Source organism: Acipenser ruthenus, chromosome 23 (assembly GCF_902713425.1).
Source record: "Acipenser ruthenus chromosome 23, fAciRut3.2 maternal haplotype, whole genome shotgun sequence".
Classification (NCBI taxonomy): Eukaryota; Metazoa; Chordata; class Actinopteri; order Acipenseriformes; family Acipenseridae; genus Acipenser; species Acipenser ruthenus.
In genome coordinates, this window is record NC_081211.1 from 12073975 (window position 1) to 12101815 (window position 27841).

At 40.5% G+C, this 27841-nt stretch overlaps 20 non-coding genes across 20 annotated transcripts; 12 read left to right on the forward strand and 8 right to left on the reverse strand.

Annotated features, from left to right (window-relative positions):
• Positions 1-726: 726 nt before the first annotated feature.
• On the reverse strand, positions 727-798 carry trnaw-cca (transfer RNA tryptophan (anticodon CCA)). The gene has a single exon. It is a non-coding gene; the product is annotated as a tRNA-Trp (tRNA).
• A 1694-nt stretch (positions 799-2492) lies between these two features.
• LOC131699795 (small nucleolar RNA U3) lies at positions 2493-2699 on the forward strand. The gene has a single exon (XR_009308330.1). It is a non-coding gene; the product is annotated as a small nucleolar RNA U3 (small nucleolar RNA).
• A 1382-nt stretch (positions 2700-4081) lies between these two features.
• trnaf-gaa (transfer RNA phenylalanine (anticodon GAA)) lies at positions 4082-4154 on the forward strand. The gene has a single exon. It is a non-coding gene; the product is annotated as a tRNA-Phe (tRNA).
• Positions 4155-7071: 2917 nt separating this feature from the next.
• On the forward strand, positions 7072-7278 carry LOC131699796 (small nucleolar RNA U3). The gene has a single exon (XR_009308331.1). It is a non-coding gene; the product is annotated as a small nucleolar RNA U3 (small nucleolar RNA).
• A 1382-nt stretch (positions 7279-8660) lies between these two features.
• Positions 8661-8733, forward strand: trnaf-gaa (transfer RNA phenylalanine (anticodon GAA)). The gene has a single exon. It is a non-coding gene; the product is annotated as a tRNA-Phe (tRNA).
• A 135-nt stretch (positions 8734-8868) lies between these two features.
• On the reverse strand, positions 8869-8942 carry trnan-guu (transfer RNA asparagine (anticodon GUU)). Its single transcript has one exon. It is a non-coding gene; the product is annotated as a tRNA-Asn (tRNA).
• Positions 8943-9879: 937 nt separating this feature from the next.
• On the reverse strand, positions 9880-9951 carry trnaw-cca (transfer RNA tryptophan (anticodon CCA)). Its single transcript has one exon. It is a non-coding gene; the product is annotated as a tRNA-Trp (tRNA).
• A 1694-nt stretch (positions 9952-11645) lies between these two features.
• On the forward strand, positions 11646-11852 carry LOC131699797 (small nucleolar RNA U3). Its single transcript, XR_009308332.1, has one exon. It is a non-coding gene; the product is annotated as a small nucleolar RNA U3 (small nucleolar RNA).
• A 1382-nt stretch (positions 11853-13234) lies between these two features.
• Positions 13235-13307, forward strand: trnaf-gaa (transfer RNA phenylalanine (anticodon GAA)). Its single transcript has one exon. It is a non-coding gene; the product is annotated as a tRNA-Phe (tRNA).
• Positions 13308-14458: 1151 nt separating this feature from the next.
• Positions 14459-14530, reverse strand: trnaw-cca (transfer RNA tryptophan (anticodon CCA)). Its single transcript has one exon. It is a non-coding gene; the product is annotated as a tRNA-Trp (tRNA).
• A 1694-nt stretch (positions 14531-16224) lies between these two features.
• LOC131699806 (small nucleolar RNA U3) lies at positions 16225-16431 on the forward strand. The gene has a single exon (XR_009308341.1). It is a non-coding gene; the product is annotated as a small nucleolar RNA U3 (small nucleolar RNA).
• A 1380-nt stretch (positions 16432-17811) lies between these two features.
• Positions 17812-17884, forward strand: trnaf-gaa (transfer RNA phenylalanine (anticodon GAA)). The gene has a single exon. It is a non-coding gene; the product is annotated as a tRNA-Phe (tRNA).
• A 135-nt stretch (positions 17885-18019) lies between these two features.
• Positions 18020-18093, reverse strand: trnan-guu (transfer RNA asparagine (anticodon GUU)). The gene has a single exon. It is a non-coding gene; the product is annotated as a tRNA-Asn (tRNA).
• Positions 18094-20798: 2705 nt separating this feature from the next.
• LOC131699807 (small nucleolar RNA U3) lies at positions 20799-21005 on the forward strand. The gene has a single exon (XR_009308342.1). It is a non-coding gene; the product is annotated as a small nucleolar RNA U3 (small nucleolar RNA).
• A 1381-nt stretch (positions 21006-22386) lies between these two features.
• trnaf-gaa (transfer RNA phenylalanine (anticodon GAA)) lies at positions 22387-22459 on the forward strand. The gene has a single exon. It is a non-coding gene; the product is annotated as a tRNA-Phe (tRNA).
• A 135-nt stretch (positions 22460-22594) lies between these two features.
• Positions 22595-22668, reverse strand: trnan-guu (transfer RNA asparagine (anticodon GUU)). Its single transcript has one exon. It is a non-coding gene; the product is annotated as a tRNA-Asn (tRNA).
• A 942-nt stretch (positions 22669-23610) lies between these two features.
• trnaw-cca (transfer RNA tryptophan (anticodon CCA)) lies at positions 23611-23682 on the reverse strand. The gene has a single exon. It is a non-coding gene; the product is annotated as a tRNA-Trp (tRNA).
• A 1694-nt stretch (positions 23683-25376) lies between these two features.
• LOC131699815 (small nucleolar RNA U3) lies at positions 25377-25583 on the forward strand. Its single transcript, XR_009308349.1, has one exon. It is a non-coding gene; the product is annotated as a small nucleolar RNA U3 (small nucleolar RNA).
• Positions 25584-26964: 1381 nt separating this feature from the next.
• Positions 26965-27037, forward strand: trnaf-gaa (transfer RNA phenylalanine (anticodon GAA)). The gene has a single exon. It is a non-coding gene; the product is annotated as a tRNA-Phe (tRNA).
• Positions 27038-27172: 135 nt separating this feature from the next.
• Positions 27173-27246, reverse strand: trnan-guu (transfer RNA asparagine (anticodon GUU)). Its single transcript has one exon. It is a non-coding gene; the product is annotated as a tRNA-Asn (tRNA).
• Between the last annotated feature and the right edge of the window lie 595 nt (positions 27247-27841).

Consider the following 27841-nt stretch of genomic DNA (forward strand, 5'->3'; position numbering starts at 1 on the left):
AGCTACAAATGAAACCAAATACTTACGGTTCAAATGGGAATCTTCATCAGATTTTAAGAACACATTTGACATACTTTACACTGCAAAGGAGGAAGGCAGGCAATGCAAATGAGGCGTGATCCATTGCTAAAAAAATACATTAAATCTCCCTTTGTGCTTCTCGGAAGACATACGACGGAGGGCGCACTGCACTTTTTCAGTTTGGGGAATGTTACAAATTAGCAGACTGTGCTTTAAAATATATATAGGGCGGGCTTCTCTGTTACAAAGAATTATCACACTTTGTATTTCTCTCCATGATGCATTGGGACAAAATACGTAGATTCATTAAAACTATTTGGAGAATGCGGGCATCGATCCCGCTACTTCTCGCTCCTTGTATTGTGGCAGCGATTCTCATAGGCTACAATCGCTGCTTGATAAGAGCGATTCAGATTGTTCAATATTTTTTTTTTTTTATTGGCAATGTAGTTGCCATTTGCAAATTCAAAAATAAATTGAACAATCAAAAATGATAATACTTGCTTTTGTATCACACGACAATCTTAAGGTATGCTTTAACGGCTAGGCTGTCTCAAGTTAGTTTGTATTGTTAATACCATACCTCTGTTTGATCGCTATACAATCAATATGTTGTGTAGGCTAAATTGTATAAATAAACGCCCGGAAACATTCAAATCCAAACACGTTAAAAGATGAAATAGTGTGGAATAGAAACAAAGAATTTGACCTCGACGTGATTTGAACACGTAACCTTCTGATCTGGAGTCAGAGGCGCTACCGTTGCGCCACGAAGTCCTGGCAATTTTTGTACTTGTTATGGAATGCTAGAGTGCACAGCAAGCATGCCAAACGCATGGTAATGCCGACGCTCATACTAGGAAAACATTCATTATCACTAGCGTCATGGGAAACAGCCGTCAATAGGTGTTCGTAGCCAGCAGGGCTATGAAGCTGTCGGAAGTGTGTTTGATTCTCAGCTTTAAAAGTAAAGAAAACATAAAACAGTGCGATTTGCATTTATAATGTTCATTAATTGAAACGTAGGCATAAACACAGTTGTACTGGCTGGGAATCGTTTCGGTTCAAATTCTTGGAAAGCAGCTATGCTGAGCAATATATTACCAACGGGGGAAAGCTGGCAGTACTGAGTGACACAGAAGAAGGATTCTCTCAGCGCGTCTCCTCTGAATGCGCACTGGCACAAAGAGGCTTTGCTCATCTAATGACGTGGCGGAATGCAATAATGTATTGGGTTAATTTATCAACAAAAGAAACATAAACAAAAGTGTATGTAATTATTTGTGAATAAACTGTCTTACTTATACGATGGGACCAGGAACTTACATCCACAATTTAATGATCGGCCAAACACAAAGAGACTTTGTCTTGACCAGTAATTTAAAAACATGCGGCAATGGTTCTACTGGGGATAGCACCCAGGGCCTTCTGCGTGTAAAGCAGACGTGATAATCACTACACTATGGAACCTAGGCAGAACTGTGTCGGTGCTCCTACATTATTGTCTACATGCATCTCAAATAATTACAATGTCATTTATCAGACCCTTCGGCGTTGTCTTTAAAAATTAAACTTCCCAGACCGAACGCAGGCTAACATTAAATCAATGAATCTTAAATATTTTCTATAGCGCCCCATATGCGATTCACAAAATCTACTTAAAAACAAGACAATATCTCATTGTAAGCCTGGTCGAACAAAAGAAGTCTTCAGTGTAATTTTCAACAAAGAGTGCTTTCCACGATTTACGATGCTTTAGAGAGACGGAATATTGGAATTGGCAGCCGAGACTGGGGAATAAAACTGCCCGTGATCAAAGTGGGCAGAAAAGCTGCATATTTTCCATAAGGTATTTTTGAGGAAAGAAAACGGTTCTCTCTGATTTGCAACGTTTCTATGGTTCGGCCCGGCCACTGCCGTGTGTCTGGTTAAAACGATGAGTTCAGTTTTTTTTTCTTCTGCTTGGTAATTCAGTCTTGAGGCAACTGTAGCAGAGTGGTGCAGCGGAAGCGTGCTGGGCCCATAACCCAGAGGTCGATGGATCGAAACCATCCTCTGCTAGCTAGTTTTTCTTCTGTTAGCAAAGTAGTTTTTCTAAAATATAAACTGAACTGATTTGCAAATTCAAAAAATAAATTCATTAACAAAATAGAAAATATTTCGACTAGATGTATGTTTTCAATTTCTTCAAAAAGTAGTCTCAAGCTCGTTGATTCAGTCGCTTTAAAATCCACCTCTATGTCCCGCTGCAGCAGCGCTGTGTGCTGTGGCTCGAGCTTGTTTGACGAGACAGGCAATGCAAAAATGATAAAACTTGCTTTTGTATCACACGACAAACTTAACGTATGCTTTAACGGCTTGGCTGTCTCAAGTTAGTTTGTATTGTTAATGTAACACCTCGTTTTTGCCCAGTCGTTGTATCACATGAATTGAGCTTGCCAGTTGGGGGTGACGGTCTGCCAATACAAGTTAAGACTATATTTGCAAGGATCATTTCTAGAGTGAAACATGTTTTGAAGGGATTGGTCTCGGTATCCCCCAGGAGGAGCGGGAGTGTTTTCTTCTCAGCAACGAGCTGACAATGAGTGTTGTTTTTGGGCACCTGCTCGCTGCTACTGATGACCACTCCAATCTTCAGTCGGTGGATTGTTGAAGGAAGGGGACACATTCTGAGTGCGTATCTCATACTGGTAGAAACGCGGAAAAAAGAAACCATCAAGCCTAAAATTGTTCAGTTGTTTAAATCAATAAACACATTTCAAATGGATCATTGCTAATGTTAAAACAATTTAAGAACACTTTAAGTAGGGCTTGACTAATATAAAAATATAGGCATGTTATTTGCACTACGCAGGACTAGATTGAGCTTAAAAAAAGGCATTACATCTGAAAATAACTTGTGTTTACCCCCACTTACAAGGAAAGCGTCAAACTTTGTATTCGTCCTCGTAACAGTGTTAGAAAATGTAAACAGCAGTTGGAGAATGCCGAAGTCGATCATCCTAGCATGTTAAACGAGGGCATTTCTCATGTAAGCCACATCCAGTAATAGATCGTTTGTACTGTTCTCAATGGTCCGCATCCCAGCCTGAGACCACGATCCAATTGTAAAACTTTACAATGCATTAGTAAGACCTTACCTAGAATATTGTGATCAGTTCTGATCACCTCTCTACAAAAAGGATATTGCTGCTCTAGAAAGAGTGCAAAGAAGAGCAACCAGAAATATCCCAGGTTTAAAAGGCATGTTGTATGCAGACAGGCTAAAAGAACTGAATCTATTCAGTCTTGAACAAAAAAGACTACGCGGCGATCTGATTCAGACATTCAACATCCTAAAAGGTAGAGACAATGTCGACCCAGGGGACTTCATTTTTGACATGAAAAAAGAAACAAGGACCAGCAGTCACAAATGGAGATTACATAAAGGGGCATTCAAAACAGAAAATAGGAGGCACTTTTTTACACAGAGAATTGTGAGGGTCTGGAACCAACTCCCCAGTAATGTTGAAGCTGACACCCTGGGATCCTTCAAGAAGCTGCTTGATGAGAGTCTGGGATCAATAAGCTACTAACTACCAAACGAGCAAGATGGGCTGAATGGCCTCCTCTCGTTTGGAAACTTTCTTATGTTCTTATGTTCCTATATCCTATTGTGCTTGTTAAGCCATAGCGTGAATCTTGAAAACGTCTTGTTTGTTTAACAAAGCCAGCAGTCACTTTATTGATCACCCTGTGGATTAAACGCTATTGGAACACAGATGATTGTGTTGAAGATGTTAATAGACTTTCAATGTACGCGTTGTAGAGCTAAGCGTTTGTTGAGGCAGTTCAAGCGCTGCACATTCAGGCAGCCGGTTGCAGTCTTTACCTGTTTCCTAGATGTTTGCCATTTGGTCTTACTCTGGAAGGAGTAGAAAAAAAAGCTAAACCATTTGTTGAGAACCGCATTTGGGAGAAAACTTAAGTGTTTCAAAATGCATTTGTAAAGTGCATTTGTCTATTAGGTTGTTTATGGTGTGACAAAAAGAATGCTATCTCGAAAAAGCAGTCCTGTCAAGCCGAAATAGCTCAGTTGGGAGAGCGTTAGACTGAAGATCTAAAGGTCCCTGGTTCGATCCCGGGTTTCGGCAAACACCAAGACATTTTGTTTTGTTTTGTATTATTTTGAACTAAAAACAGAGCACATTTTTTTCTTCATTGTAATTGGAGGAAATAACAACGTATTAGTGCCATTTTCTAATGTGATTAAGAAATTCAAAAAGCATCGTCACTGGGTGGGCTTGAACCACCAACCTACCGGTTAACAGCTGAACGCGCTAACCGATTGCGCCACAGAGACCAACCTGCTCGACCTCTAAAGCATACGGGAGTGATTAGCAAGGCGAGATGCTGCAGAACCTGATCGAGGGAGCAGAACTCAGCCGAACCTGAAACCACATCTAAGAAGAAAGCAACACGGGGCAGGAAAGTCTATGTAATCCATTATGGCAGCACAACATACGTCATTTTGTTAGATAACACACTGGGGGTCCAACACAGCAGTGTCTGTAAATAGCTACAAATGAAACCAAATACTTACGGTTCAAATGGGAATCTTCATCAGATTTTAAGAACACATTTGACATACTTTACACTGCAAAGGAGGAAGGCAGGCAATGCAAATGAGGCGTGATCCATTGCTAAAAAAATACATTAAATCTCCCTTTGTGCTTCTCGGAAGACATACGACGGAGGGCGCACTGCACTTTTTCAGTTTGGGGAATGTTACAAATTAGCAGACTGTGCTTTAAAATACATATAGGGCGGGCTTCTCTGTTACAAAGAATTATCACACTTTGTATTTCTCTCCATGATGCATTGGGACAAAATACGTAGATTCATTAAAACTATTTGGAGAATGCGGGCATCGATCCCGCTACTTCTCGCTCCTTGTATTGTGGCAGCGATTCTCATAGGCTACAATCGCTGCTTGATAAGAGCGATTCAGATTGTTCAATATATATATATTTTTTTATTGGCAATGTAGTTGCCATTTGCAAATTCAAAAATAAATTGAACAATCAAAAATGATAATACTTGCTTTTGTATCACACGACAATCTTAAGGTATGCTTTAACGGCTAGGCTGTCTCAAGTTAGTTTGTATTGTTAATACCATACCTCTGTTTGATCGCTATACAATCAATATGTTGTGTAGGCTAAACTGTATAAATAAACGCCCGGAAACATTCAAATCCAAACACGTTAAAAGATGAAATAGTGTGGAATAGAAACAAAGAATTTGACCTCGACGTGATTTGCACACGCAACCTTCTGATCTGGAGTCAGAGGCGCTACCGTTGCGCCACGAAGTTCTGGCAATTTTTGTACTTGTTATGGAATGCTAGAGTGCACAGCAAGCATGCCAAACGCATGGTAATGCCGACGCTCATACTAGGAAAACATTCATTATCACTAGCGTCATGGGAAACAGCCGTCAATAGGTGTTCGTAGCCAGCAGGGCTATGAAGCTGTCGGAAGTGTGTTTGATTCTCAGCTTTAAAAGTAAAGAAAACATAAAACAGTGCGATTTGCATTTATAATGTTCATTAATTGAAACGTAGGCATAAACACAGTTGTACTGGCTGGGAATCGTTTCGGTTCAAATTCTTGGAAAGCAGCTATGCTGAGCAATATATCACCAACGGGGGAAAGCTGGCAGTACTGAGTGACACAGAAGAAGGATTCTCTCAGCGCGTCTCCTCTGAATGCGCACTGGCACAAAGAGGCTTTGCTCATCTAATGACGTGGCGGAATGCAATAATGTATTGGGTTAATTTATCAACAAAAGAAACATAAACAAAAGTGTATGTAATTATTTGTGAATAAACTGTCTTACTTATACGATGGGACCAGGAACTTACATCCGCAATTTAATGATCGGTCAACCACAAAGAGACTTTGTCTTGACCAGTAATTTAAAAACATGCGGTAATGGTTCTACTGGGGATAGCACCCAGGGCCTTTTGCGTGTAAAGCAGACGTGATAATCACTACACTATGGAACCTAGGCAGAACTGTGTCGGTGCTCCTACATTATTGTCTACATGCATCTCAAATAATTACAATGTCATTTATCAGACCCTTCGGCGTTGTCTTTAAAAATTAAACTTCCCAGACCGAACGCAGGCTAACATTAAATCAATGAATCTTAAATATTTTCTATAGCGCCCCATATGCGATTCACAAAATCTACTTAAAAACAAGACAATATCTCATTGTAAGCCTGGTCGAACAAAAGAAGTCTTCAGTGTAATTTTCAACAAAGAGTGCTTTCCACGATTTACGATGCTTTAGAGAGACGGAATATTGGAATTGGCAGCCGAGACTGGGGAATAAAACTGCCCGTGATCAAAGTGGGCAGAAAAGATGCATATTTTCCATAAGGTATTTTTGAGGAAAGAAAAAGGTTCTCTCTGATTTGCAACGTTTCTATGGTTCGGCCCGGCCACTGCCGTGTGTCTGGTTAAAACGATGAGTTCAGTTTTTTTTTCTTCTGCTTGGTAATTCAGTCTTGAGGCAACTGTAGCAGAGTGGCGCAGCGGAAGCGTGCTGGGCCCATAACCCAGAGGTCGATGGATCGAAACCATCCTCTGCTAGCTTGTTTTTCTTCTGTTAGCAAAGTAGTTTTTCTAAAATATAAACTGAACTGATTTGCAAATTCAAAAAATAAATTCATTAACAAAATAGAAAATATTTCGACTAGATGTATGTTTTCAATTTCTTCAAAAAGTAGTCTCAAGCTCGTTGATTCAGTCGCTTTAAAATCCACCTCTATGTCCCGCTGCAGCAGCGCTGTGTGCTGTGGCTCGAGCTTGTTTGACGAGACAGGCAATGCAAAAATGATAAAACTTGCTTTTGTATCACACGACAAACTTAACGTATGCTTTAACGGCTTGGCTGTCTCAAGTTAGTTTGTATTGTTAATGTAACACCTCGTTTTTGCCCAGTCGTCGTATCACATGAATTGAGCTTGCCAGTTGGGGGTGACGGTCTGCCAATACAAGTTAAGACTATATTTGCAAGGATCATTTCTAGAGTGAAACATGTTTTGAAGGGATTGGTCTCGGTATCCCCCAGGAGGAGCGGGAGTGTTTTCTTCTCAGCAACGAGCTGACAATGAGTGTTGTTTTTGGGCACCTGCTCGCTGCTACTGATGACCACTCCAATCTTCAGTCGGTGGATTGTTGAAGGAAGGGGACACATTCTGAGTGCGTATCTCATACTGGTAGAAACGCGGAAAAAAGAAACCATCAAGCCTAAAATTGTTCAGTTGTTTAAATCAATAAGCACATTTCAAATGGATCATTGCTAATGTTAAAACAATTTAAGAACACTTTAAGTAGGGCTTGACTAATATAAAAATATAGGCATGTTATTTGCACTACGCAGGACTAGATTGAGCTTAAAAAAAGGCATTACATCTGAAAATAACTTGTGTTTACCCCCACTTACAAGGAAAGCGTCAAACTTTGTATTCGTCCTCGTAACAGTGTTAGAAAATGTAAACAGCAGTTGGAGAATGCCGAAGTCGATCATCCTAGCATGTTAAACGAGGGCATTTCTCATGTAAGCCACATCCAGTAATAGATCGTTTGTACTGTTCTCAATGGTCCGCATCCCAGCCTGAGACCACGATCCAATTGTAAAACTTTACAATGCATTAGTAAGACCTTACCTAGAATATTGTGATCAGTTCTGATCACCTCTCTACAAAAAGGATATTGCTGCTCTAGAAAGAGTGCAAAGAAGAGCAACCAGAAATATCCCAGGTTTAAAAGGCATGTTGTATGCAGACAGGCTAAATGAACTGAATCTATTCAGTCTTGAACAAAAAAGACTACGCGGCGATCTGATTCAGACATTCAACATCCTAAAAGGTAGAGACAATGTCGACCCAGGGGACTTCTTTTTTGACATGAAAAAAGAAACAAGGACCAGCGGTCACAAATGGAGATTACATAAAGGGGCATTCAAAACAGAAAATAGGAGGCACTTTTTTACACAGAGAATTGTGAGGGTCTGGAACCAACTCCCCAGTAATGTTGAAGCTGACACCCTGGGATCCTTCAAGAAGCTGCTTGATGAGAGTCTGGGATCAATAAGCTACTAACTACCAAACGAGCAAGATGGGCTGAATGGCCTCCTCTCGTTTGGAAACTTTCTTATGTTCTTATGTTCCTATATCCTATTGTGCTTGTTAAGCCATAGCGTGAATCTTGAAAACGTCTTGTTTGTTTAACAAAGCCAGCAGTCACTTTATTGATCACCCTGTGGATTAAACGCTATTGGAACACAGATGATTGTGTTGAAGATGTTAATAGACTTTCAATGTACGCGTTGTAGAGCTAAGCGTTTGTTGAGGCAGTTCAAGCGCTGCACATTCAGGCAGCCGGTTGCAGTCTTTACCTGTTTCCTAGATTTTTGCCATTTGGTCTTACTCTGGAAGGAGTAGAAAAAAAAGCTAAACCATTTGTTGAGAACCGCATTTGGGAGAAAACTTAAGTGTTTCAAAATGCATTTGTAAAGTGCATTTGTCTATTAGGTTGTTTATGGTGTGACAAAAAGAATGCTATCTCGAAAACGCAGTCCTGTCAAGCCGAAATAGCTCAGTTGGGAGAGCGTTAGACTGAAGATCGAAAGGTCCCTGGTTCGATCCCGGGTTTCGGCAAACACCAAGACATTTTGTTTTGTTTTGTATTATTTTGAACTAAAAACAGAGCACATTTTTTTCTTCATTGTAATTGGAGGAAATAACAACGTATTAGTGCCATTTTCTAATGTGATTAAGAAATTCAAAAAGCATCGTCCCTGGGTGGGCTTGAACCACCAACCTTCCGGTTAACAGCCGAACGCGCTAACCGATTGCGCCACAGAGACCAACCTGCTCGACCTCTAAAGCATACGGGAGTGATTAGCAAGGCGAGATGCTGCAGAACCTGATCGAAGGAGCAGAAAGCCGAACCTGAAACCACATCTAAGAAGAAAGCAACACGGGGCAGGAAAGTCTATGTAATCCATTATGGCAGCACAACATACGTCATTTTGTTAGATAACACACTGGGGGTCCAACACAGCAGTGTGTGTAAATAGCTACAATGGAAACCAAATACTTACGGTTCAAATGGGAATCTTCATCAGATTTTAAGAACACATTTGACATACTTTACACTGCAAAGGAGGAAGGCAGGCAATGCAAATGAGGCGTGATCCATTGCTAAAAAAATACATTAAATCTCCCTTTGTGCTTCTCGGAAGACATACGACGGAGGGCGCACTGCACTTTTTCAGTTTGGGGAATGTTACAAATTAGCAGACTGTGCTTTAAAATACATATAGGGCGGGCTTCTCTGTTACAAAGAATTATCACACTTTGTATTTCTCTCCATGATGCATTGGGACAAAATACGTAGATTCATTAAAACTATTTGGAGAATGCGGGCATCGATCCCGCTACTTCTCGCTCCTTGTCTTGTGGCAGCGATTCTCATAGGCTACAATCGCTGCTTGATAAGAGCGATTCAGATTGTTCAATATTTTTTTTTTTTTATTGGCAATGTAGTTGCCATTTGCAAATTCAAAAATAAATTGAACAATCAAAAATGATAATACTTGCTTTTGTATCACACGACAATCTTAAGGTATGCTTTAACGGCTAGGCTGTCTCAAGTTAGTTTGTATTGTTAATACCATACCTCTGTTTGATCGCTATACAATCAATATGTTGTGTAGGCTAAATTGTATAAATAAACGCCCGGAAACATTCAAATCCAAACACGTTAAAAGATGAAATAGTGTGGAATAGAAACAAAGAATTTGACCTCGACGTGATTTGAACACGTAACCTTCTGATCTGGAGTCAGAGGCGCTACCGTTGCGCCACGAAGTCCTGGCAATTTTTGTACTTGTTATGGAATGCTAGAGTGCACAGCAAGCATGCCAAACGCATGGTAATGCCGACGCTCATACTAGGAAAACATTCATTATCACTAGCGTCATGGGAAACAGCCGTCAATAGGTGTTCGTAGCCAGCAGGGCTATGAAGCTGTCGGAAGTGTGTTTGATTCTCAGCTTTAAAAGTAAAGAAAACATAAAACAGTGCGATTTGCATTTATAATGTTCATTAATTGAAACGTAGGCATAAACACAGTTGTACTGGCTGGGAATCGTTTCGGTTCAAATTCTTGGAAAGCAGCTATGCTGAGCAATATATCACCAACGGGGGAAAGCTGGCAGTACTGAGTGACACAGAAGAAGGATTCTCTCAGCGCGTCTCCTCTGAATGCGCACTGGCACAAAGAGGCTTTGCTCATCTAATGACGTGGCGGAATGCAATAATGTATTGGGTTAATTTATCAACAAAAGAAACATAAACAAAAGTGTATGTAATTATTTGTGAATAAACTGTCTTACTTATACGATGGGACCAGGAACTTACATCCACAATTTAATGATCGGCCAAACACAAAGAGACTTTGTCTTGACCAGTAATTTAAAAACATGCGGCAATGGTTCTACTGGGGATAGCACCCAGGGCCTTCTGCGTGTAAAGCAGACGTGATAATCACTACACTATGGAACCTAGGCAGAACTGTGTCGGTGCTCCTACATTATTGTCTACATGCATCTCAAATAATTACAATGTCATTTATCAGACCCTTCGGCGTTGTCTTTAAAAATTAAACTTCCCAGACCGAACGCAGGCTAACATTAAATCAATGAATCTTAAATATTTTCTATAGCGCCCCATATGCGATTCACAAAATCTACTTAAAAACAAGACAATATCTCATTGTAAGCCTGGTCGAACAAAAGAAGTCTTCAGTGTAATTTTCAACAAAGAGTGCTTTCCACGATTTACGATGCTTTAGAGAGACGGAATATTGGAATTGGCAGCCGAGACTGGGGAATAAAACTGCCCGTGATCAAAGTGGGCAGAAAAGCTGCATATTTTCCATAAGGTATTTTTGAGGAAAGAAAACGGTTCTCTCTGATTTGCAACGTTTCTATGGTTCGGCCCGGCCACTGCCGTGTGTCTGGTTAAAACGATGAGTTCAGTTTTTTTTTCTTCTGCTTGGTAATTCAGTCTTGAGGCAACTGTAGCAGAGTGGTGCAGCGGAAGCGTGCTGGGCCCATAACCCAGAGGTCGATGGATCGAAACCATCCTCTGCTAGCTAGTTTTTCTTCTGTTAGCAAAGTAGTTTTTCTAAAATATAAACTGAACTGATTTGCAAATTCAAAAAATAAATTCATTAACAAAATAGAAAATATTTCGACTAGATGTATGTTTTCAATTTCTTCAAAAAGTAGTCTCAAGCTCGTTGATTCAGTCGCTTTAAAATCCACCTCTATGTCCCGCTGCAGCAGCGCTGTGTGCTGTGGCTCGAGCTTGTTTGACGAGACAGGCAATGCAAAAATGATAAAACTTGCTTTTGTATCACACGACAAACTTAACGTATGCTTTAACGGCTTGGCTGTCTCAAGTTAGTTTGTATTGTTAATGTAACACCTCGTTTTTGCCCAGTCGTTGTATCACATGAATTGAGCTTGCCAGTTGGGGGTGACGGTCTGCCAATACAAGTTAAGACTATATTTGCAAGGATCATTTCTAGAGTGAAACATGTTTTGAAGGGATTGGTCTCGGTATCCCCCAGGAGGAGCGGGAGTGTTTTCTTCTCAGCAACGAGCTGACAATGAGTGTTGTTTTTGGGCACCTGCTCGCTGCTACTGATGACCACTCCAATCTTCAGTCGGTGGATTGTTGAAGGAAGGGGACACATTCTGAGTGCGTATCTCATACTGGTAGAAACGCGGAAAAAAGAAACCATCAAGCCTAAAATTGTTCAGTTGTTTAAATCAATAAACACATTTCAAATGGATCATTGCTAATGTTAAAACAATTTAAGAACACTTTAAGTAGGGCTTGACTAATATAAAAATATAGGCATGTTATTTGCACTACGCAGGACTAGATTGAGCTTAAAAAAAGGCATTACATCTGAAAATAACTTGTGTTTACCCCCACTTACAAGGAAAGCGTCAAACTTTGTATTCGTCCTCGTAACAGTGTTAGAAAATGTAAACAGCAGTTGGAGAATGCCGAAGTCGATCATCCTAGCATGTTAAACGAGGGCATTTCTCATGTAAGCCACATCCAGTAATAGATCGTTTGTACTGTTCTCAATGGTCCGCATCCCAGCCTGAGACCACGATCCAATTGTAAAACTTTACAATGCATTAGTAAGACCTTACCTAGAATATTGTGATCAGTTCTGATCACCTCTCTACAAAAAGGATATTGCTGCTCTAGAAAGAGTGCAAAGAAGAGCAACCAGAAATATCCCAGGTTTAAAAGGCATGTTGTATGCAGACAGGCTAAAAGAACTGAATCTATTCAGTCTTGAACAAAAAAGACTACGCGGCGATCTGATTCAGACATTCAACATCCTAAAAGGTAGAGACAATGTCGACCCAGGGGACTTCATTTTTGACATGAAAAAAGAAACAAGGACCAGCAGTCACAAATGGAGATTACATAAAGGGGCATTCAAAACAGAAAATAGGAGGCACTTTTTTACACAGAGAATTGTGAGGGTCTGGAACCAACTCCCCAGTAATGTTGAAGCTGACACCCTGGGATCCTTCAAGAAGCTGCTTGATGAGAGTCTGGGATCAATAAGCTACTAACTACCAAACGAGCAAGATGGGCTGAATGGCCTCCTCTCGTTTGGAAACTTTCTTATGTTCTTATGTTCCTATATCCTATTGTGCTTGTTAAGCCATAGCGTGAATCTTGAAAACGTCTTGTTTGTTTAACAAAGCCAGCAGTCACTTTATTGATCACCCTGTGGATTAAACGCTATTGGAACACAGATGATTGTGTTGAAGATGTTAATAGACTTTCAATGTACGCGTTGTAGAGCTAAGCGTTTGTTGAGGCAGTTCAAGCGCTGCACATTCAGGCAGCCGGTTGCAGTCTTTACCTGTTTCCTAGATGTTTGCCATTTGGTCTTACTCTGGAAGGAGTAGAAAAAAAAGCTAAACCATTTGTTGAGAACCGCATTTGGGAGAAAACTTAAGTGTTTCAAAATGCATTTGTAAAGTGCATTTGTCTATTAGGTTGTTTATGGTGTGACAAAAAGAATGCTATCTCGAAAAAGCAGTCCTGTCAAGCCGAAATAGCTCAGTTGGGAGAGCGTTAGACTGAAGATCTAAAGGTCCCTGGTTCGATCCCGGGTTTCGGCAAACACCAAGACATTTTGTTTTGTTTTGTATTATTTTGAACTAAAAACAGAGCACATTTTTTTCTTCATTGTAATTGGAGGAAATAACAACGTATTAGTGCCATTTTCTAATGTGATTAAGAAATTCAAAAAGCATCGTCACTGGGTGGGCTTGAACCACCAACCTACCGGTTAACAGCTGAACGCGCTAACCGATTGCGCCACAGAGACCAACCTGCTCGACCTCTAAAGCATACGGGAGTGATTAGCAAGGCGAGATGCTGCAGAACCTGATCGAGGGAGCAGAACTCAGCCGAACCTGAAACCACATCTAAGAAGAAAGCAACACGGGGCAGGAAAGTCTATGTAATCCATTATGGCAGCACAACATACGTCATTTTGTTAGATAACACACTGGGGGTCCAACACAGCAGTGTCTGTAAATAGCTACAAATGAAACCAAATACTTACGGTTCAAATGGGAATCTTCATCAGATTTTAAGAACACATTTGACATACTTTACACTGCAAAGGAGGAAGGCAGGCAATGCAAATGAGGCGTGATCCATTGCTAAAAAAATACATTAAATCTCCCTTTGTGCTTCTCGGAAGACATACGACGGAGGGCGCACTGCACTTTTTCAGTTTGGGGAATGTTACAAATTAGCAGACTGTGCTTTAAAATACATATAGGGCGGGCTTCTCTGTTACAAAGAATTATCACACTTTGTATTTCTCTCCATGATGCATTGGGACAAAATACGTAGATTCATTAAAACTATTTGGAGAATGCGGGCATCGATCCCGCTACTTCTCGCTCCTTGTATTGTGGCAGCGATTCTCATAGGCTACAATCGCTGCTTGATAAGAGCGATTCAGATTGTTCAATATTTTTTTTTTTTTTTATTGGCAATGTAGTTGCCATTTGCAAATTCAAAAATAAATTGAACAATCAAAAATGATAATACTTGCTTTTGTATCACACGACAATCTTAAGGTATGCTTTAACGGCTAGGCTGTCTCAAGTTAGTTTGTATTGTTAATACCATACCTCTGTTTGATCGCTATACAATCAATATGTTGTGTAGGCTAAATTGTATAAATAAACGCCCGGAAACATTCAAATCCAAACACGTTAAAAGATGAAATAGTGTGGAATAGAAACAAAGAATTTGACCTCGACGTGATTTGAACACGTAACCTTCTGATCTGGAGTCAGAGGCGCTACCGTTGCGCCACGAAGTCCTGGCAATTTTTGTACTTGTTATGGAATGCTAGAGTGCACAGCAAGCATGCCAAACGCATGGTAATGCCGACGCTCATACTAGGAAAACATTCATTATCACTAGCGTCATGGGAAACAGCCGTCAATAGGTGTTCGTAGCCAGCAGGGCTATGAAGCTGTCGGAAGTGTGTTTGATTCTCAGCTTTAAAAGTAAAGAAAACATAAAACAGTGCGATTTGCATTTATAATGTTCATTAATTGAAACGTAGGCATAAACACAGTTGTACTGGCTGGGAATCGTTTCGGTTCAAATTCTTGGAAAGCAGCTATGCTGAGCAATATATCACCAACGGGGGAAAGCTGGCAGTACTGAGTGACACAGAAGAAGGATTCTCTCAGCGCGTCTCCTCTGAATGCGCACTGGCACAAAGAGGCTTTGCTCATCTAATGACGTGGCGGAATGCAATAATGTATTGGGTTAATTTATCAACAAAAGAAACATAAACAAAAGTGTATGTAATTATTTGTGAATAAACTGTCTTACTTATACGATGGGACCAGGAACTTACATCCACAATTTAATGATCGGCCAACCACAAAGAGACTTTGTCTTGACCAGTAATTTAAAAACATGCGGTAATGGTTCTACTGGGGATAGCACCCAGGGCCTTCTGCGTGTAAAGCAGACGTGATAATCACTACACTATGGAACCTAGGCAGAACTGTGTCGGTGCTCCTACATTATTGTCTACATGCATCTCAAATAATTACAATGTCATTTATCAGACCCTTCGGCGTTGTCTTTAAAAATTAAACTTCCCAGACCGAACGCAGGCTAACATTAAATCAATGAATCTTAAATATTTTCTATAGCGCCCCATATGCGATTCACAAAATCTACTTAAAAACAAGACAATATCTCATTGTAAGCCTGGTCGAACAAAATAATTCTTCAGTGTAATTTTAAACAAAGAGTGCTTTCCACGATTTACGATGCTTTAGAGAGACGGAATATTGGAATTGGCAGCCGAGACTGGGGAATAAAACTGCCCGTGATCAAAGTGGGCAGAAAAGCTGCATATTTTCCATAAGGTATTTTTGAGGAAAGAAAAAGGTTCTCTCTGATTTGCAACGTTTCTATGGTTCGGCCCGGCCACTGCCGTGTGTCTGGTTAAAACGATGAGTTCAGTATTTTTTTCTTCTGCTTGGTAATTCAGTCTTGAGACAACTGTAGCAGAGTGGCGCAGCGGAAGCGTGCTGGGCCCATAACCCAGAGGTCGATGGATCGAAACCATCCTCTGCTAGCTTGTTTTTCTTCTGTTAGCAAAGTAGTTTTTCTAAAATATAAACTGAACTTATTTGCAAATTCAAAAAATAAATTCATTAACAAAATAGAAAATATTTCGACTAGATGTATGTTTTCAATTTCTTCAAAAAGTAGTCTCAACCTCGTTGATTCAGTCGCTTTAAAATCCACCTCTATGTCCCGCTGCAGCAGCGCTGTGTGCTGTGGCTCGAGCTTGTTTGACGAGACAGGCAATGCAAAAATGATAAAACTTGCTTTTGTATCACACGACAAACTTAACGTATGCTTTAACGGCTTGGCTGTCTCAAGTTAGTTTGTATTGTTAATGTAACACCTCGTTTTTGCCCAGTCGTTGTATCACATGAATTGAGCTTGCCAGTTGGGGGTGACGGTCTGCCAATACAAGTTAAGACTATATTTGCAAAGATCATTTCTAGAGTGAAACATGTTTTGAAGGGATTGGTCTCGGTATCCCCCAGGAGGAGCGGGAGTGTTTTCTTCTCAGCAACAAGCTGACAATGAGTGTTGTTTTTGGGCACCTGCTCGCTGCTACTGATGACCACTCCAATCTTCAGTCGGTGGATTGTTGAAGGAAGGGGACACATTCTGAGTGCGTATCTCATACTGGTAGAAACGCGGAAAAAAGAAACCATCAAGCCTAAAATTGTTCAGTTGTTTAAATCAATAAGCACATTTCAAATGGGTCATTGCTAATGTTAAAACAATTTAAGAACACTTTAAGTAGGGCTTGACTAATATAAAAATATAGGCATGTTATTTGCACTACGCAGGACTAGATTGAGCTTAAAAAAAGGCATTACATCTGAAAATAACTTGTGTTTACCCCCACTTACAAGGAAAGCGTCAAACTTTGTATTCGTCCTCGTAACAGTGTTAGAAAATGTAAACAGCAGTTGGAGAATGCCGAAGTCGATCATCCTAGCATGTTAAACGAGGGCATTTCTCATGTAAGCCACATCCAGTAATAGATCGTTTGTACTGTTCTCAATGGTCCGCATCCCAGCCTGAGACCACGATCCAATTGTAAAACTTTACAATGCATTAGTAAGACCTTACCTAGAATATTGTGATCAGTTCTGATCACCTCTCTACAAAAAGGATATTGCTGCTCTAGAAAGAGTGCAAAGAAGAGCAACCAGAAATATCCCAGGTTTAAAAGGCATGTTGTATGCAGACAGGCTAAAAGAACTGAATCTATTCAGTCTTGAACAAAAAAGACTACGCGGCGATCTGATTCAGACATTCAACATCCTAAAAGGTAGAGACAATGTCGACCCAGGGGACTTCTTTTTTGACATGAAAAAAGAAACAAGGACCAGCGGTCACAAATGGAGATTACATAAGGGGCATTCAAAACAGAAAATAGGAGGCACTTTTTTACACAGAGAATTGTGAGGGTCTGGAACCAACTCCCCAGTAATGTTGAAGCTGACACCCTGGGATCCTTCAAGAAGCTGCTTGATGAGAGTCTGGGATCAATAAGCTACTAACTACCAAACGAGCAAGATGGGCTGAATGGCCTCCTCTCGTTTGGAAACTTTCTTATGTTCTTATGTTCCTATATCCTATTGTGCTTGTTAAGCCATAGCGTGAATCTTGAAAACGTCTTGTTTGTTTAACAAAGCCAGCAGTCACTTTATTGATCACCCTGTGGATTAAACGCTATTGGAACACAGATGATTGTGTTGAAGATGTTAATAGACTTTCAATGTACGCGTTGTAGAGCTAAGCGTTTGTTGAGGCAGTTCAAGCGCTGCACATTCAGGCAGCCGGTTGCAGTCTTTACCTGTTTCCTAGATGTTTGCCATTTGGTCTTACTCTGGAAGGAGTAGAAAAAAAGCTAAACCATTTGTTGAGAACCGCATTTGGGAGAAAACTTAAGTGTTTCAAAATGCATTTGTAAAGTGCATTTGTCTATTAGGTTGTTTATGGTGTGACAAAAAGAATGCTATCTCGAAAATGCAGTCCTGTCAAGCCGAAATAGCTCAGTTGGGAGAGTGTTAGACTGAAAATCTAAAGGTCCCTGGTTCGATCCCGGGTTTCGGCAAACACCAAGACATTTTGTTTTGTTTTGTATTATTTTGAACTAAAAACAGAGCACATTTTTTTCTTCATTGTAATTGGAGGAAATAACAACGTATTAGTGCCATTTTCTAATGTGATTAAGAAATTCAAAAAGCATCGTCCCTGGGTGGGCTTGAACCACCAACCTTCCGGTTAACAGCCGAACGCGCTAACCGATTGCGCCACAGAGACCAACCTGCTTGACTTCTAAAGCATACGGGAGTGATTAGCAAGGCGAGATGCTGCAGAACCTGATCGAGGGAGCAGAACTCAGCCGAACCTGAAACCACATCTAAGAAGAAAGCAACACGGGGCAGGAAAGTCTAAGTAATCCATTATGGCAGCACAACATACGTCATTTTGTTAGATAACACACTGGGGGTCCAACACAGCAGTGTGTGTAAATAGCTACAATGGAAACCAAATACTTACGGTTCAAATGGGAATCTTCATCAGATTTTAAGAACACATTTGACATACTTTACACTGCAAAGGAGGAAGGCAGGCAATGCAAATGAGGCGTGATCCATTGCTAAAAAAATACATTAAATCTCCCTTTGTGCTTCTCGGAAGACATACGACGGAGGGCGCACTGCACTTTTTCAGTTTGGGGAATGTTACAAATTAGCAGACTGTGCTTTAAAATACATATAGGGCGGGCTTCTCTGTTACAAAGAATTATCACACTTTGTATTTCTCTCCATGATGCATTGGGACAAAATACGTAGATTCATTAAAACTATTTGGAGAATGCGGGCATCGATCCCGCTACTTCTCGCTCCTTGTATTGTGGCAGCGATTCTCATAGGCTACAATCGCTGCTTGATAAGAGCGATTCAGATTGTTCAATATTTTTTTTTTTTTATTGGTATGTAGTTGCCATTTGCAAATTCAAAAATAAATTGAACAATCAAAAATGATAATACTTGCTTTTGTATCACACGACAATCTTAAGGTATGCTTTAACGGCTAGGCTGTCTCAAGTTAGTTTGTATTGTTAATACCATACCTCTGTTTGATCGCTATACAATCAATATGTTGTGTAGGCGAAATTGTATAAATAAACGCCCGGAAACATTCAAATCCAAACACGTTAAAAGATGAAATAGTGTGGAATAGAAACAAAGAATTTGACCTCGACGTAATTTGAACACGTAACCTTCTGATCTGGAGTCAGAGGCGATACCGTTGCGCCACAAAGTCCTGGCAATTTTTGTACTTGTTATGGAATGCTAGAGTGCACAGCAAGCATGCCAAATGCATGGTAATGCCGACGCTCATACTAGGAAAACATTCATTATCACTAGCGTCATGGGAAACAGCCGTCAATAGGTGTTCGTAGCCAGCAGGGCTATGAAGCTGTCGGAAGTGTGTTTGATTCTCAGCTTTAAAAGTAAAGAAAACATAAAACAGTGCGATTTGCATTTATAATGTTCATTAATTGAAACGTAGGCATAAACACAGTTGTACTGGCTGGGAATCGTTTCGGTTCAAATTCTTGGAAAGCAGCTATGCTGAGCAATATATCACCAACGGGGGAAAGCTGGCAGTACTGAGTGACACAGAAGAAGGATTCTCTCAGCGCGTCTCCTCTGAATGCGCACTGGCACAAAGAGGCTTTGCTCATCTAATGACGTGGCGGAATGCAATAATGTATTGGGTTAATTTATCAACAAAAGAAACATAAACAAAAGTGTATGTAATTATTTGTGAATAAACTGTCTTACTTATACGATGGGACCAGGAACTTACATCCGCAATTTAATGATCGGCCAACCACAAAGAGACTTTGTCTTGACCAGTAATTTAAAAACATGCGGCAATGGTTCTACTGGGGATAGCACCCAGGGCCTTCTGCGTGTAAAGCAGACGTGATAATCACTACACTATGGAACCTAGGCAGAACTGTATCGGTGCTCCTACATTATTGTCTACATGCATCTCAAATAATTACAATGTCATTTATCAGACCCTTCGGCGTTGTCTTTAAAAATTAAACTTCCCAGACCGAACGCAGGCTAACATTAAATCAATGAATCTTAAATATTTTCTATAGCGCCCCATATGCGATTCACAAAATCTACTTAAAAACAAGACAATATCTCATTGTAAGCCTGGTCGAACAAAAGAAGTCTTCAGTGTAATTTTCAACAAAGAGTGCTTTCCACGATTTACGATGCTTTAGAGAGACGGAATATTGGAATTGGCAGCCGAGACTGGGGAATAAAACTGCCCGTGATCAAAGTGGGCAGAAAAGCTGCATATTTTCCATAAGGTATTTTTGAGGAAAGAAAAAGGTTCTCTCTGATTTGCAACGTTTCTATGGTTCGGCCCGGCCACTGCCGTGTGTCTGGTTAAAACGATGAGTTCAGTATTTTTTTCTTCTGCTTGGTAATTCAGTCTTGACGCAACTGTAGCAGAGTGGCGCAGCGGAAGCGTGCTGGTCCCATAACCCAGAGGTCGATGGATCGAAACCATCCTCTGCTAGCTTGTTTTTCTTCTGTTAGCAAAGTAGTTTTTCTAAAATATAAACTGAACTGATTTGCAAATTCAAAAAATAAATTCATTAACAAAATAGAAAATATTTCGACTAGATGTATGTTTTCAATTTCTTCAAAAAGTAGTCTCAAGCACGTTGATTCAGTCGCTTTAAAATCCACCTCTATGTCCCGCTGCAGCAGCGCTGTGTGCTGTGGCTCGAGCTTGTTTGACGAGACAGGCAATGCAAAAATGATAAAACTTGCTTTTGTATCACACGACAAACTTAACGTATGCTTTAATGGCTTGGCTGTCTCAAGTTAGTTTGTATTGTTAATGTAACACCTCGTTTTTGCCCAGTCGTTGTATCACATGAATTGAGCTTGCCAGTTGGGGGTGACGGTCTGCCAATACAAGTTAAGACTATATTTGCAAGGATCATTTCTAGAGTGAAACATGTTTTGAAGGGATTGGTCTCGGTATCCCCCAGGAGGAGCGGGAGTGTTTTCTTCTCAGCAACGAGCTGAAAATGAGTGTTGTTTTTGGGCACCTGCTCGCTGCTACTGATGACCACTCCAATCTTCAGTCGGTGGATTGTTGAAGGAAGGGGACACATTCTGAGTGCGTATCTCATACTGGTAGAAACGCGGAAAAAAGAAACCATCAAGCCTAAAATTGTTCAGTTGTTTAAATCAATAAGGAAATTTCAAATGGATCATTGCTAATGTTAAAACAATTTAAGAACACTTTAAATAGGGCTTGACTAATATAAAAATATAGGCATGTTATTTGCACTACGCAGGACTAGATTGAGCTTAAAAAAAGGCATTACATCTGAAAATAACTTGTGTTTACCCCCACTTACAGGGAAAGCGTCAAACTTTGTATTCGTCCTCGTAACAGTGTTAGAAAATGTAAACAGCAGTTGGAGAATGCCGAAGTCGATCATCCTAGCATGTTAAATGAGGGCATTTCTCATGTAAGCCACATCCAGTAATAGATCGTTTGTACTGTTCTCAATGGTCCGCATCCCAGCCTGAGACCACGATCCAATTGTAAAACTTTACAATGCATTAGTAAGACCTTACCTAGAATATTGTGATCAGTTCTGATCACCTCTCTACAAAAAGGATATTGCTGCTCTAGAAAGAGTGCAAAGAAGAGCAACCAGAAATATCCCAGGTTTAAAAGGCATGTTGTATGCAGACAGGCTAAAAGAACTGAATCTATTCAGTCTTGAACAAAAAAGACTACGCGGCGATCTGATTCAGACATTCAACATCCTAAAAGGTAGAGACAATGTCGACCCAGGGGACTTCTTTTTTGACATGAAAAAAGAAACAAGGACCAGTGGTCACAAATGGAGATTACATAAAGGGGCATTCAAAACAGAAAATAGGAGGCACTTTTTTACACAGAGAATTGTGAGGGTCTGGAACCAACTCCCCAGTAATGTTGAAGCTGACACCCTGGGATCCTTCAAGAAGCTGCTTGATGAGAGTCTGGGATCAATAAGCTACTAACTACCAAACGAGCAAGATGGGCTGAATGGCCTCCTCTCGTTTGGAAACTTTCTTATGTTCTTATGTTCCTATATCCTACTGTGCTTGTTAAGCCATAGCGTGAATCTTGAAAACGTCTTGTTTGTTTAACAAAGCCAGCAGTCACTTTATTGATCACCCTGTGGATTAAACGCTATTGGAACACAGATGATTGTGTTGAAGATGTTAATAGACTTTCAATGTACGCGTTGTAGAGCTAAGCATTTGTTGAGGCAGTTCAAGCGCTGCACATTCAGGCAGCCGGTTGCAGTCTTTACCTGTTTCCTAGATGTTTGCCATTTGGTCTTACTCTGGAAGGAGTAGAACAAAAGCTAAACCATTTGTTGAGAACCGCATTTGGGAGAAAACTTAAGTGTTTCAAAATGCATTTGTAAAGTGCATTTGTCTATTAGGTTGTTTATGGTGTGACAAAAAGAATGCTATCTCGAAAACGCAGTCCTGTCAAGCCGAAATAGCTCAGTTGGGAGAGCGTTAGACTGAAGATCTAAAGGTCCCTGGTTCGATCCCGGGTTTCGGCAAACACCAAGACATTTTGTTTTGTTTTGTATTATTTTGAACTAAAAACAGAGCACATTTTTTTCTTCATTGTAATTGGAGAAAATAACAACGTATTAGTGCCATTTTCTAATGTGATTAAGAAATTCAAAAAGCATCGTCCCTGGGTGGGCTTGAACCACCAACCTTCCGGTTAACAGCCGAACGCGCTAACCGATTGCGCCACAGAGACCCACCTGCTCGATCTCTAAAGCATACGGGAGTGATTAGCAAGGCGAGATGCTGCAGAACCTGATCGAGGGAGCAGAACTCAGCCGAACCTGAAACCACATCTAAGAAGAAAGCAACACGGGGCAGGAAAGTCTATGTAATCCATTATGGCAGCACAACATACGTCATTTTGTTAGATAACACACTGGGGGTCCAACACAGCAGTGTGTGTAAATAGCTACAATGGAAACCAAATACTTACGGTTCAAATGGGAATCTTCATCAGATTTTAAGAACACATTTGACATACTTTACACTGCAAAGGAGGAAGGCAGGCAATGCAAATGAGGCGTGATCCATTGCTAAAAAAATACATTAAATCTCCCTTTGTGCTTCTCGGAAGACATACGACGGAGGGTGCACTGCACTTTTTCAGTTTGGGGAATGTTACAAATTAGCAGACTGTGCTTTAAAATACATATAGGGCGGGCTTCTCTGTTACAAAGAATTATCACACTTTGTATTTCTCTCCATGATGCATTGGGACAAAATACGTAGATTCATTAAAACTATTTGGAGAATGCGGGCATCGATCCCGCTACTTCTCGCTCCTTGTATTGTGGCAGCGATTCTCATAGGCTACAATCGCTGCTTGATAAGAGCGATTCAGATTGTGCAATATTTTTTTTTTTTTTTATTGGCAATGTAGTTGCCATTTGCAAATTCAAAAATAAATTGAACAATCAAAAATGATAATACTTGCTTTTGTATCACACGACAATCTTAAGGTATGCTTTAACGGCTAGGCTGTCTCAAGTTAGTTTGTATTGTTAATACCATACCTCTGTTTGATCGCTATACAATCAATATGTTGTGTAGGCTAAATTGTATAAATAAACGCCCGGAAACATTCAAATCCAAACACGTTAAAAGATGAAATAGTGTGGAATAGAAACAAAGAATTTGACCTCGACGTGATTTGAACACGTAACCTTCTGATCTGGAGTCAGAGGCGCTACCGTTGCGCCACGAAGTCCTGGCAATTTTTGTACTTGTTATGGAATGCTAGAGTGCACAGCAAGCATGCCAAACGCATGGTAATGCCGACGCTCATACTAGGAAAACATTCATTATCACTAGCGTCATGGGAAACAGCCGTCAATAGGTGTTCGTAGCCAGCAGGGCTATGAAGCTGTCGGAAGTGTGTTTGATTCTCAGCTTTAAAAGTAAAGAAAACATAAAACAGTGTGATTTGCATTTATAATGTTCATTAATTGAAACGTAGGCATAAACACAGTTGTACTGGCTGGGAATCGTTTCGGTTCAAATTCTTGGAAAGCAGCTATGCTGAGCAATATATCACCAACGGGGGAAAGCTGGCAGTACTGAGTGACACAGAAGAAGGATTCTCTCAGCGCGTCTCCTCTGAATGCGCACTGGCACAAAGAGGCTTTGCTCATCTAATGACGTGGCGGAATGCAATAATGTATTGGGTTAATTTATCAACAAAAGAAACATAAACAAAAGTGTATGTAATTATTTGTGAATAAACTGTCTTACTTATACGATGGGACCAGGAACTTACATCCGCAATTTAATGATCGGCCAACCACAAAGAGACTTTGTCTTGACCAGTAATTTAAAAACATGCGGCAATGGTTCTACTGGGGATAGCACCCAGGGCCTTCTGCGTGTAAAGCAGACGTGATAATCACTACACTATGGAACCTAGGCAGAACTGTGTCGGTGCTCCTACATTATTGTCTACATGCATCTCAAATAATTACAATGTCATTTATCAGACCCTTCGGCGTTGTCTTTAAAAATTAAACTTCCCAGACCGAACGCAGGCTAACATTAAATCAATGAATCTTAAATATTTTCTATAGCGCCCCATATGCGATTCACAAAATCTACTTAAAAACAAGACAATATCTCATTGTAAGCCTGGTCGAACAAAAGAAGTCTTCAGTGTAATTTTCAACAAAGAGTGCTTTCCACGATTTACGATGCTTTAGAGAGACGGAATATTGGAATTGGCAGCCGAGACTGGGGAATAAAACTGCCCGTGATCAAAGTGGGCAGAAAAGCTGCATATTTTCCATAAGGTATTTTTGAGGAAAGAAAACGGTTCTCTCTGATTTGCAACGTTTCTATGGTTCGGCCCGGCCACTGCCGTGTGTCTGGTTAAAACGATGAGTTCAGTTTTTTTTTCTTCTGCTTGGTAATTCAGTCTTGAGGCAACTGTAGCAGAGTGGCGCAGCGGAAGTGTGCTGGGCCCATAACCCAGAGGTCGATGGATCGAAACCATCTTCTGCTAGCTTGTTTTTCTTCTGTTAGCAAAGTAGTTTTTCTAAAATATAAACTGAACTTATTTGCAAATTCAAAAAATAAATTCATTAACAAAATAGAAAATATTTCGACTAGATGTATGTTTTCAATTTCTTCAAAAAGTAGTCTCAAGCTCGTTGATTCAGTCGCTTTAAAATCCACCTCTATGTCCCGCTGCAGCAGCGCTGTGTGCTGTGGCTCGAGCTTGTTTGACGAGACAGGCAATGCAAAAATGATAAAACTTGCTTTTGTATCACACGACAAACTTAACGTATGCTTTAACGGCTTGGCTGTCTCAAGTTAGTTTGTATTGTTAATGTAACACCTCGTTTTTGCCCAGTCGTTGTATCACATGAATTGAGCTTGCCAGTTGGGGGTGACGGTCTGCCAATACAAGTTAAGACTATATTTGCAAGGATCATTTCTAGAGTGAAACATGTTTTGAAGGGATTGGTCTCGGTATCCCCCAGGAGGAGCGGGAGTCTTTTCTTCTCAGCAACGAGCTGACAATGAGTGTTGTTTTTGGGCACCTGCTCGCTGCTACTGATGACCACTCCAATCTTCAGTCGGTGGATTGTTGAAGGAAGGGGACACATTCTGAGTGCGTATCTCATACTGGTAGAAACGCGGAAAAAAGAAACCATCAAGCCTAAAATTGTTCAGTTGTTTAAATCAATAAGCAAATTTCAAATGGATCATTGCTAATGTTAAAACAATTTAAGAACACTTTAAATAGGGCTTGACTAATATAAAAATATAGGCATGTTATTTGCACTACGCAGGACTAGATTGAGCTTAAAAAAGGCATTACATCTGAAAATAACTTGTGTTTACCCCCACTTACAAGGAAAGCGTCAAACTTTGTATTCGTCCTCGTAACAGTGTTAGAAAATGTAAACAGCAGTTGGAGAATGCCGAATTCGATCATCCTAGCATGTTAAACGAGGGCATTTCTCTTGTAAGCCACATCCAGTAATAGATCGTTTGTACTGTTCTCAATGGTCCGCATCCCAGCCTGAGACCACGATCCAATTGTAAAACTTTACAATGCATTAGTAAGACCTTACCTAGAATATTGTGATCAGTTCTGATCACCTCTCTACAAAAAGGATATTGCTGCTCTAGAAAGAGTGCAAAGAAGAGCAACCAGAAATATCCCAGGTTTAAAAGGCATGTTGTATGCAGACAGGCTAAAAGAACTGAATCTATTCAGTCTTGAACAAAAAAGACTACGCGGCGATCTGATTCAGACATTCAACATCCTAAAAGGTAGAGACAATGTCGACCCAGGGGACTTCTTTTTTGACATGAAAAAAGAAACAAGGACCAGCGGTCACAAATGGAGATTACATAAAGGGGCATTCAAAACAGAAAATAGGAGGCACTTTTTTACACAGAGAATTGTGAGGGTCTGGAACCAACTCCCCAGTAATGTTGAAGCTGACACCCTGGGATCCTTCAAGAAGCTGCTTGATGAGAGTCTGGGATCAATAAGCTACTAACTACCAAACGAGCAAGATGGGCTGAATGGCCTCCTCTCGTTTGGAAACTTTCTTATGTTCTTATGTTCCTATATCCTATTGTGCTTGTTAAGCCATAGCGTGAATCTTGAAAACGTCTTGTTTGTTTAACAAAGCCAGCAGTCACTTTATTGATCACCCTGTGGATTAAACGCTATTGGAACACAGATGATTGTGTTGAAGATGTTAATAGACTTTCAATGTACGCGTTGTAGAGCTAAGCCTTTTGTTGAGGCAGTTCAAGCGCTGCACATTCAGGCAGCCGGTTGCAGTCTTTACCTGTTTCCTAGATGTTTGCCATTTGGTCTTACTCTGGAAGGAGTAGAAAAAAAGCTAAACCATTTGTTGAGAACCGCATTTGGGAGAAAACTTAAGTGTTTCAAAATGCATTTGTAAAGTGCATTTGTCTATTAGGTTGTTTATGGTGTGACAAAAAGAATGCTATCTCGAAAACGCAGTCCTGTCAAGCCGAAATAGCGCAGTTGGGAGAGCGTTAGACTGAAGATCTAAAGGTCCCTGGTTCGATCCCGGGTTTCGGCAAACACCAAGACATTTTGTTTTGTTTTGTATTATTTTGAACTAAAAACAGAGCACATTTTTTTCTTCATTGTAATTGGAGGAAATAACAACGTATTAGTGCCATTTTCTAATGTGATTAAGAAATTCAAAAAGCATCGTCCCTGGGTGGGCTTGAACCACCAACCTTCCGGTTAACAGCCGAACGCGCTAACCGATTGCGCCACAGAGACCAACCTGCTCGACCTCTAAAGCATACGGGAGTGATTAGCAAGGCGAGATGCTGCAGAACCTGATCGAGGGAGCAGAACTCAGCCGAACCTGAAACCACATCTAAGAAGAAAGCAACACGGGGCAGGAAAGTCTATGTAATCCATTATGGCAGCACAACATACGTCATTTTGTTAGATAACACACTGGGGGTCCAACACAGCAGTGTGTGTAAATAGCTACAATGGAAACCAAATACTTACGGTTCAAATGGGAATCTTCATCAGATTTTAAGAACACATTTGACATACTTTACACTGCAAAGTAGGAAGGCAGGCAATGCAAATGAGGCGTGATCCATTGCTAAAAAAATACATTAAATCTCCCTTTGTGCTTCTCGGAAGACATACGACGGAGGGCGCACTGCACTTTTTCAGTTTGGGGAATGTTACAAATTAGCAGACTGTGCTTTAAAATACATATAGGGCGGGCTTCTCTGTTACAAAGAATTATCACACTTTGTATTTCTCTCCATGATGCATTGGGACAAAATACGTAGATTCATTAAAACTATTTGGAGAATGCCGGCATCGATCCCGCTACTTCTCGCTCCTTGTA